The following is a 9,647-nucleotide window of genomic DNA, read 5'->3' as shown; positions in this document are numbered from 1 at the left end:
ATCAAACAAATTCGGTCCACGAATAGAACGTCATTCCAGGTCAAAAAACTAGCGGGAGGCCAAAGGAGACAAGGAACTCTTTTCGCCCTCACATGGCGGAATACGCTGCGGGCTCTGGTTTATTTTTCCGAAGTTAGAAGTTCAACCCTAAACTTCAGACAAGCAATTGACCAAAATTAAACGAAATGTTATACATCCAGACTTGCGAAATGAGATAACAAAACTCTGACAGGATCAGCTTTAATTTGTTTGGTCTGTAGATGGACCTTAGAAAGTCACGCAATTTCTATCATTAATGTGACCATCTAAATTTATCATACCCTTTGTTTCAGTTTTGTAAACGATGTATGAACGACCAAGCATCCAAAACCCAGTTTAAGGATGATACATTTTGCCTTTCCTTTAATTGCTTAAGGGGTAACAACCGTGGACAGATATACTTACGGCCATTGCTTTCTTCCGCTAAGTTGCACACTGAAAGTTTCACTGTCATATTCGTTGCTTACAAAATACAAGGAAGCGCAGATTTCCGGCTTCATTCTAAATGCAAAGGCCAAAAAGCAAAACTTGAAAAGTGAATTTCTTTGTCGAAATCACAGTCAAGTCACCGGTTACAAACTAAGTAATGCAAATTCTCTAGTTATCAAAGCTTGTGCAGAGTGGAAATCAAATCGGCCTGCCCCGGTATCCTGTCCTAGTTACATACATGTATGTCCGAGACGATTTATGGTAATACTGACATCCGTAATAAAGATTATGATGTAGCAACTCGACGACGAATGATGGACGGGGAACATGTAAAGATCATGTTAAGTTTCGAAAAAGTTAATGATGCGTCGAGCGTTCAAGACAGCTAAAAGCAGATATTTCATTGCGTCGCATAATCCTTCTATTTTCTGTCTAATTCGTTTCTTTGTAGAGACCAAAAGTGCCAAAGGACACACCTAATTTCTAGCTCAAGTTCATCGATTCTAATACTATTGATCTAAGAACGCCACGGCAATGACTACCGTTGGAAAAATGGGGACTACGTTGTGGCATCACAACAAAGATCATCATCAAAGAAACAGCATGACAATATATCATACGCATATCATTGCGTATAACGGTAAGTGATCAGCTTATCGCTAAAAATGCGCAATACGGTGCGACGAACACAGTAACAAATCGATCGGAATAGTAACTTATTTCGCACAGCATGCGGGCTTGCTTGCAACAAGAGCAATCACGAGTCTGCTTGGCAAGAAACTTGACCACCATTTACCGATTTCGTGGAAAAGGCGGAAGTATTAACAATTCCATGTAGTGTAGCCAAATCAAAATGTCGCGTTTGTTCCTGCTTCTAAAAGTTCTCTCTCTTGCTGTACATGTTATATTATCAGTGACCAGTTAAAGCCCGAGCATTTTTTATTCTTCCTGGCCCTCTATCTCAAAAATACAGCGAATATGAAGATACAATTGTCGAGGACGAACTTACCTAGCCCCAGAACCCATTGATGCCGTTAAAGTGGTTGTCCACGGTAAGTTTTTTTCTGATTTTAAACCAATGAATTCCTTTTTTACCGAGCCCTTTGTCTTGCTGGGTGAAAATTGCCCATCACGATAAAATTTCACTCAGTTGTAGTACAGTAGCGTTGATTCGACTCGTTGTTTGTGTTCCAAACCTGGAAAGGTTGTTCCCAGAATTTCATTTGATTGATGCTTGCTTAGCGTTGTTGACATTTTATCACGTGATGTGGTTAAACATTCTTTTAGTCTGTGAATAATATATTTGAATAGTTCAATTGTTTTGAAATGTCATTTTGGAGTCACTTTTCCGACCTCATTTCCTGAGCCCTGCGGCTTAAAAAACTTTTTCAATATGGTTTGTCACGCAAGTTTCATCCATGACCACAGTTGGCGTCAAAATTAATTTTCCATTAATTTTTTCACTGCATAAGACGAGATCAACAGATTATTTTTACAACAAATATTAGTGAAGGAAGAAAAACTATTTGGCTGTATCTAGAAGACCGCTTTCTACCTTAAAACAGGAAAAACGTTTCAATCCTAAAAGAGAACAGCTTATTTTCTCTTGATAAAAACAAAACAGGGACCGCGGAGGGGGAGGGGCTGGTAGGGCTATAGCCCTACCACTTTTTTGGTTGAGTTGATATTTTAGGGCTCCGGATGAAAAGGATAATATAATGTATAGCAAGCCTTAAACATGTTAAAGCGGAGCTCCACATTTATTTTAAAAAAAACCTAAATGGAGAATATCTAAACCTTCCACACGGAATCTATCTAAACCTTCCACACGAAATCTATCTAAACCTTCCACACGGAATCTATCGAAACTGCGTTCAGAAAGTAAAAACACCATGAAATTTTCTGTCATGAAATCAGGCTCAGCAATATTCAGTAGAGGTTGTTAGCTTGCATGAGGGTCCTGTCTTTTTCTTCAGCGGACTTGATCTATGTAGTGCTTAGCTTCTTATTAACACAATCATTTGCTTAAGTTATTGTATTCTTGATGAAGACAGCCGCAGATTCAACAGCAAACATGCAACAGAAACAAGCAAACTGGACTTGCGCAAGGAATATCATTCGCAAATATTTCGGGTCTCCTCGTAAACAATTTTCGTTTTCCAAAATTTCACTAACTGATATAAATGACTTTTGAGGACATCGTGGGAGAAAAAAAGTTCGCAGTATTATTCGCAGTTTCATTCAGCCTACACAGTAAACACACATAACTTCGTTTAGATCTAACTGAAATGTCCACATCATCTAGTCGATAGAAAATTACGTCAGTTGCTCGTTGTACGAAAAATGCGACCAGAGACCAATAAAATTAAAATTTAACCGTGTAATGATTAAACGAGAACCACAATTTTTTTACGTAAAGGCGCATCAAGGTTCGATACACTCACACTTGAAAAAAAAATAGAGCAGTTGGATAATAAACCTCTCAGATATTTTGCTGTGCAGTGTTGCTGAGTAATTTTACCCGTTGTCTACATTTTGTCTAGCCCTGCGAGCTTTATTTGCTGTTTGTAATTTCCTTCATTTTCTTTAGCCACAGGCGGGAAACCTCCTCATCCCCAGGACTAATCCGTGCGTACGTACAGGGCTAGCGGCGACCCGCAAAATTTCTCGGCTCGATGGATAACCATTTGCTTATTCCGCTCTGCGCGCGCCTTTGGCGCGCAGGGGAGCTCCGCTATGAATTTTCACATGATAAAATGACCCCTAATGCTTGCTTGTCTTAGCCAGCTTTTTAGCCCTACCACTTCAAAATGGTCTCCGCGGTCCCTGCCAAAGGTCTTCGCTTCCGAAAAAAGAGGCATGAAAACAAGATAAAGTATAAGAAGTTACGCCTCATACACTATTCCTTTGCGATTGGTGTGAGAGACGTAACTTCGCAAACTTCATCTTGCTTCTTCACCTTGCCTCTTTTTGCGGAAGTGAAGAACTCTATGCATGAAATTTAAAGCCCAGTTTATTTATATCGATAACATGTGTTCGTTTTTGTAACACTTGAGACGCATTTAAGGATCTAGGAACGCAAAATCTGGATAAGAATGTATGCGATATTATACAACGTATGACACGTGAGTAGTCCCGATGAGGCTATATACGACATGTACACGCCTATATAAATTATTAATTTCTTTAATTACGGTTATTGTTTATGTATAGAAAAGACCTCACCAGAGCACTTCAAAAACACTTTATTTCATACTAGGAGACGCAAATATAACTTGGTAGGAAAAATTAAAATTGAAGGCGATGTATTAAGCGGAATGAGTTTAACAGCAGCTGAACTTTAATAGAATGATATGATAATTTGTTCTTTCACTGTTACATCGACTTTTAACGTCATTCCTCGTCGTTCTTACTTTTTTCTCTGATCTGATTGCAGTCGAGTTGCACTGAAAAGAAATATATAATAAATATATGGCTCTTTGGCTCAGAAAAAAGAGGCGTTTGAGCGCCAACCTCCACATTGACTACTTAACCTGTTAGGCTCGTAGCATGATATTGATATGAATCGACCTCTTCAAGGGTTATAAGGTATTCTGGATAGCATTGAGTACCATAGAACACAACAAATATACTGGGATCTGAAGTGTTATCAACAACTGATTCATACAAAGTCTCTGGAACAGAAGGCTGTTTTGGGGGAGGCAAGATCATAGAAGCGTTTCCTTGGCAGTACTGCCCCACCAGGACTCGGGCGAGGAACAAGTAGCGAACAGCATCTCCACTACTACCCCCTGCGTATCCAACGGAGTAAAAAGCATCTTTGGTAAAGTACAGGCCTCTTCCATAGGCCTTTTCTACGAGGAAAGACATTATGTGGAAAATTAACATTAACAAGACATAAATGACATGCTTATAAGATCGGTCAAGATCGGTACTGAGCTGTGATCGTTTAATGCCACAACAGTTAGACTCTGAATGATAATTACGGACACGACAAGTCGGTCTAACTCAGTCATAGTTTCATAAGATTTAGATGGCATCATGCTTAATCTCGTACCCAGATGTTAACTCGCTTCGTTGAGCAGAACTGGGTACGAGATAAGTTAATGCTATTTATGGAGTGGGAACTCCAGTCTCTTATTCCATTATCAAGAGAAACCTTCTATGATGTTACTTACTTTGGACGCCACAAGAGTCCCTGTTAAATCCATTGCTCTTTATAGCTTGCATACTTCTGTGGTTAGCTCCATGGAAAAGTCGTCGTTCATTATCAGTTCCTTTATTGTCGTGATCCATTTTCTGTTTTCTTAGCATGTAAGACTGGTACAGTTTAGGATTCTGTACTCGTTCAATTGTCTGGATACTCAGCTTGTCATGGGTAGCTTGTCACTGGTTTACGACCATTTGGTACTCTTGTGAGCTCGGGAGAAGTGTTAGCATATGAACTTTTGTGTCAGGGCGTGGCATTGGTGCCCAGTGTTCGGGAATTGAAATACCTAAAAAACAAAACAAGTTTCACTTAACTCGAATAAAGCTCAGCATAAATGAATCTTGAAAAAATAGCAGAGAGTTTCTAGCCCTTAGCTGGAATTTCAAACTAGGACAACTGCCAAAGCATACAAAACACTCATTAACGGTTCCCTCCGTCTTGATCTTTATAAAAAGTTCTTTAAATTTAGACATATTACAATCCAACAGCTATCCAACAGGTATGATCGCTTTTCTGGCTTAACTGGTTTCCCTGATTGATTTGCTATTAGTGCGTTTGTTGACAGACCTTCTTGCCTCGGTGATTCTGTTTGATTCGCTTGTTCTGGTTCACTTTCACTCTGTAATTCTAGTCCATCTCTTGACTGCAATGTATTTGGTTGAGTTACTGTCCCATGTTCGGGTGTTTGTTGTGGTTCATTTTGTTTTTCTTGTTCTCCTGACTGATATGTACTTGGTTGAGTCAGAGGTTTCTGTTCATTCACATGTTCTAACTGGCTCTCTGACTCACTCTGCAGCAATGTTTCAGATGGATTTAAATTTGGTGACAATTCTCTAAGCGCTTGTTCTGTCTGGTTTGGGTTCACCTGTTCCACAGACTGAAATGCATGTTGTTGTCGAGTTAGTAACTTTTGTTCATGTACTTTTTCTGACTGGTTCTCTAATTGTTTGATTGGCAGTTTTTCAAGTGCTTGTTCTGTCCGACCTTCATTCTCTTGTTCACTTGACTGCCCTTTATGTGATTGGAATACTGACTCTTTTTCGGGTATTTGTTCCGGTTTACTGTTCTTCTCTAGCTCATTTGACGTCTGTGTTTGTGGTTGCACTGGAGAATCTTGTTCATTTACATGAACTAGCTGTTTTTGTTTTTCTAATGCAGCTGATTCGTTTGTATGCCGCACTTCCTTATGTACATGTTCCGTCTGATTTTGAGTCTCTGATGCACTTGGCTGGCATGCATACGGTTGAGCAGTTGGCCCCCGCTTATGCACTTCCTCAGGGAGATTTTGGCCCACTTGTTCTTTCGACTTCCATTCATGTGGTTGCCTCTGTGACCCTTTTTCAGTTTGTTCTGGTTGATTTTGATCCTCTAGCTCTGATTGTGGTTGATTTGGAAGCACTTGTTCATGTAGTTGATCTGACTGAAGTTGATTCTGCAGTTCACTCGACCGTCTCGTAGGGGCTCGAGAGGGATTTTGATGCACTAGCTCATGTTCAGGTTGAGTATGATTTTCTCGTTCACTCAGCTGCGGCCATGCATTCAGCGGTTGAGATGGTGGCTCTACCTCATGCATTCGGTCTTTTTCATCTTTCGAATGACTTTTTTGCAATGAGTCCCTTGATGATTGTTCTTCATTTTTCTCACCTGAAAGAAAATTTTAACACATTTTGAACACGATGGGGAGATAAAGTAACGTATTTGTCTCGCTCTAATTGGTCAGTGTTTTATTTAATTTCGGGTGTATTACCGCTGATCACATCACACAGGGCTCATATTTTCCAGTTCTTAGAGCAAGTGTGTCGATATCATTGAAAATCCTGATGTGCATGCTGCAGGCCTGGCACTTTTTTCATTAATTTGTGGCAAATACCAACTGACATAAAACGATTTTGCTCATAGTCGAAACTACAAAAGTCATTGCAATGTACTTTATTTGACTCACTATCGATTTATCGAGGATAAACCCAAATACCTGACCTACATTGTCGCTGGCAGCTAGGAAGCTTAACAGAAAACTGTGCCTTGAAGACACTGGCACAGGTCTATCTATAGGTCTGTTACAAAGCGAAAATGTGATAAAAAATAGTCTGATCTAATGCAGTGGCGGATCCAGACCTTCAAGTTAGTGGGCGGCCCGATCTTCCAGACTCCAAGAATATGAGTGGGGCCCGCCCTCGAAATTTTTCTCAGCCCTACAGGTCTTGGTTTGGCCTTAAAATAAGGTGGGAGGCCGGACCCTCGGTTCCCTCCCAAAGATCCGCCACTGTAATGCGTATTTCGAAGACCTGCCAGCAAAGTGTGTCATTTTGAAAAGCAATTGTGAAGTAGTTGAAACGAATCCCAGCAAATTTAAAACATCTAATGTTACGTCTCAGTCAATTGAATTAGTGCCCACAACCCTTGGGAATATCTGTTTCAACTCTACCACCGGCTATTTACCTAAGAAATCTAAATTTTTATTACCTTCCTGTTTGTGGGGGAATGGTTCCTGCTCTGGTTTAATCTTCGTACGACTCAGACATGGTGTACTGATTAATTTAAGGAAAGCAATAATCAGAAATATAATCACATACATTACAACTCAATACTCCGTTGCCTTAAAACAACTGAAGTCCTCTTTGTCAAGTCCAAATTGTTAGCAAAATTTATTTACCCCGACTGTAAGTATTAAAACACAGCTGGGCTTTTCATGCCATAAACAGCTACAATGGCGGAATTCAACCCACGTAAAGGCGACCAAATATAACTAAAGCGATTGTCTGGCATATTTCGTAACAGTTCAGCTTGAAGCTTTTCGTAGTGTATGGTTGATAATTTATTGTCGCCGTTATGCCATTTGATCTCTTCTTACAAGACAACACGGAAGTTTCACCGTGAATTCCTTTGTTTACAGCACTCATAAGCGTCAACAGCACACTTGTTCGAGTTCTACCTTTGATTATTGCTTTGTTTTGAGACGTTTTAACTCAAAGACCTTTATATCTAGCTTGAAAAATAACTGGTTTTCACCGTGAGACGAAGACTATTCTACATACAGGACTTACCTGGGTGTACAGCCCATATTTATGCGTGCAGTTGTCCAATTTTTGGACGCGAGCCAACGGTTAGATTACTAATCGCAAGACAACTGTATGTAATATTGGACTGTCGGTTTCCACATGACTGAATAAATTGAAGCAAGCCGTCAGCTGGATCGCTTCGATAAATCGATAATCTCGGACGCAAGCTACCAAACCGGCTAAACTTGTTGCTAACCCAAGTATAATGAAAGCGACTTGTTTGCTCCCAATCGGTTTAGCTTATATCGACTGCGTATCACGCATACATTCATTTTCGCTGTGACCTTTCACATGTGTTTCCGGCAATGTTTCCTAGAAATCAGCCTCGAAAAACTATCCTTGCTGCCAGGGTAGACGGTGTGAGCTTATAAATGATTCTTCCAGAAACACTGATATTTCTTCAGTATTGTATTGTTTAGCATCAGAATACGTGTATTTAGTAGTTTAGCTGCCTTTTTCGCGGTATTCCCTGAACGTTTTCGTTGTTTTATTTTGATTGTCTAAATAAAATAAAGAACACATAAATATTTTTTGACAGAATCAAAATGACCCGTGAAAAGGTCACTTAGTCAGCCAATAAACTGAAGTTATAAGGACGCTTTTTCTTAATTACATTGCAGCAGACAACGTTGGAACTTTTAAAAAAATTGAGGAACAAGGAACTGTGGAACCAAGGAGCCACGAAACCATAACATCAAAATTCTTTTTGATGTACAAAGGAAATTATCAATACTGTCAACATGATGCTATTAGAAGCTGACACGATAAATCTTCTCGTCCAGTCCTACTCCATTGTTTTAGCTCTGCCTCTTTAGATCTTTAGGCTCTTTCTCCTTTATTTTTAGATTATCACTTAAAAAGAACATCATACTAGAACAGCGAGTAATGTTCTTGTGACTTGTCACGCAATAGCCTTGAAACAGGCTCCCTTGCTCGGTAAAAAAATTAAAGGCGAGGATAATTGGCGACAAGCCGAAAACCGGGAAAGGCGAGCTTCAGGCCTCACTCGGGACGATCTTCGACTTGTTACATGGGTCAGTAACAAGTCATCGCCGCCCTGACCACACGCTTTGCTCGCCGATTTTTTCTCTCTATCAGGCTCCTGTAAAAAGCCTCTTCGCAGGCTTATCAGGCAATCTACGTTCATCGATACTTGGGGAAAAAGCAGCAGCGCGTTTATTAAGGTTGCCCATAGAGTAAGCTTCGAAATGGACATATAAAGAAATCACTGGTATAATGACACCGCATAGCTAAATTGTTTATCAGTACAAGTCTGATCCAATTTGAAACGAATTTGACACGCATTAAGGTAATTTTATCCTTACTTGTTCTTACTACATAGTTTTATAATTCTGAAACCCAATATACGGTAGATGCATGGAACTGTCTTTCATCCATATTCTGGCGGTTCCGCGTCCGTTCCACGGTTCGTAAGGATCGTAATTTATGCAACACAATCCGGCCAGACGCGATAGAATTGACACCAAATCGGCTCATTTAAAACAATTTACAGTGCATTGCTCTCCATTTCATTTGTTTTAAAATTGTCACTTTTAACTTTTAGCCGTCTTTTAAAACAGCCATAAATTGTTCATCCAGAGGCTCAATCAATGGGATTTTGCATAAGGTTAGTGGCCTTCTAGAAACATGAACGCTTTTACGTTAGGTATATATATCCTATGCTTCCGTGTTTGTTCATAAGAAAGGCAGCCAAATCAATCGAACACGCCGACAAAGGCTGGCTGTCTGATGATTGGCGAAGCAGAAATTAAAACGTTTTAGCATTTTCAAGGAAGGTTCTGCCGCTGTTTAGCTTTATTTGCCCATCACGTTTTTTAAACGAAACATAAGGTATTCTTCCTCAGTTCAGTTGCTCTTATTTATTAAAGTAACATTAAAAGCAAAACACG

The 9,647-nt window shown here is 39.8% G+C and overlaps 1 pseudogene across 1 annotated transcript; it reads right to left on the bottom strand.

Moving 5' to 3' along the window:
- Window positions 1-3,964: 3,964 nt before the first annotated feature.
- LOC144664691 (uncharacterized) lies at window positions 3,965-7,643 on the bottom strand (annotated as a pseudogene). Its single transcript, XR_013572839.1, has 5 exons — window positions 7,611-7,643; window positions 7,142-7,206; window positions 5,246-6,322; window positions 4,647-4,964; window positions 3,965-4,322 (listed from the first exon to the last, which is right to left on the bottom strand). The product of XR_013572839.1 is annotated as an uncharacterized LOC144664691 (transcript).
- Between the last annotated feature and the right edge of the window lie 2,004 nt (window positions 7,644-9,647).

This window comes from Oculina patagonica, chromosome 9 (assembly GCF_052425735.1).
Source record: "Oculina patagonica isolate OP01 chromosome 9, crgOcupat, whole genome shotgun sequence".
In the NCBI taxonomy this organism is placed as follows: Eukaryota; Metazoa; Cnidaria; class Anthozoa; order Scleractinia; family Oculinidae; genus Oculina; species Oculina patagonica.
This window is presented reverse-complemented; position numbering and strand designations above follow the sequence as displayed.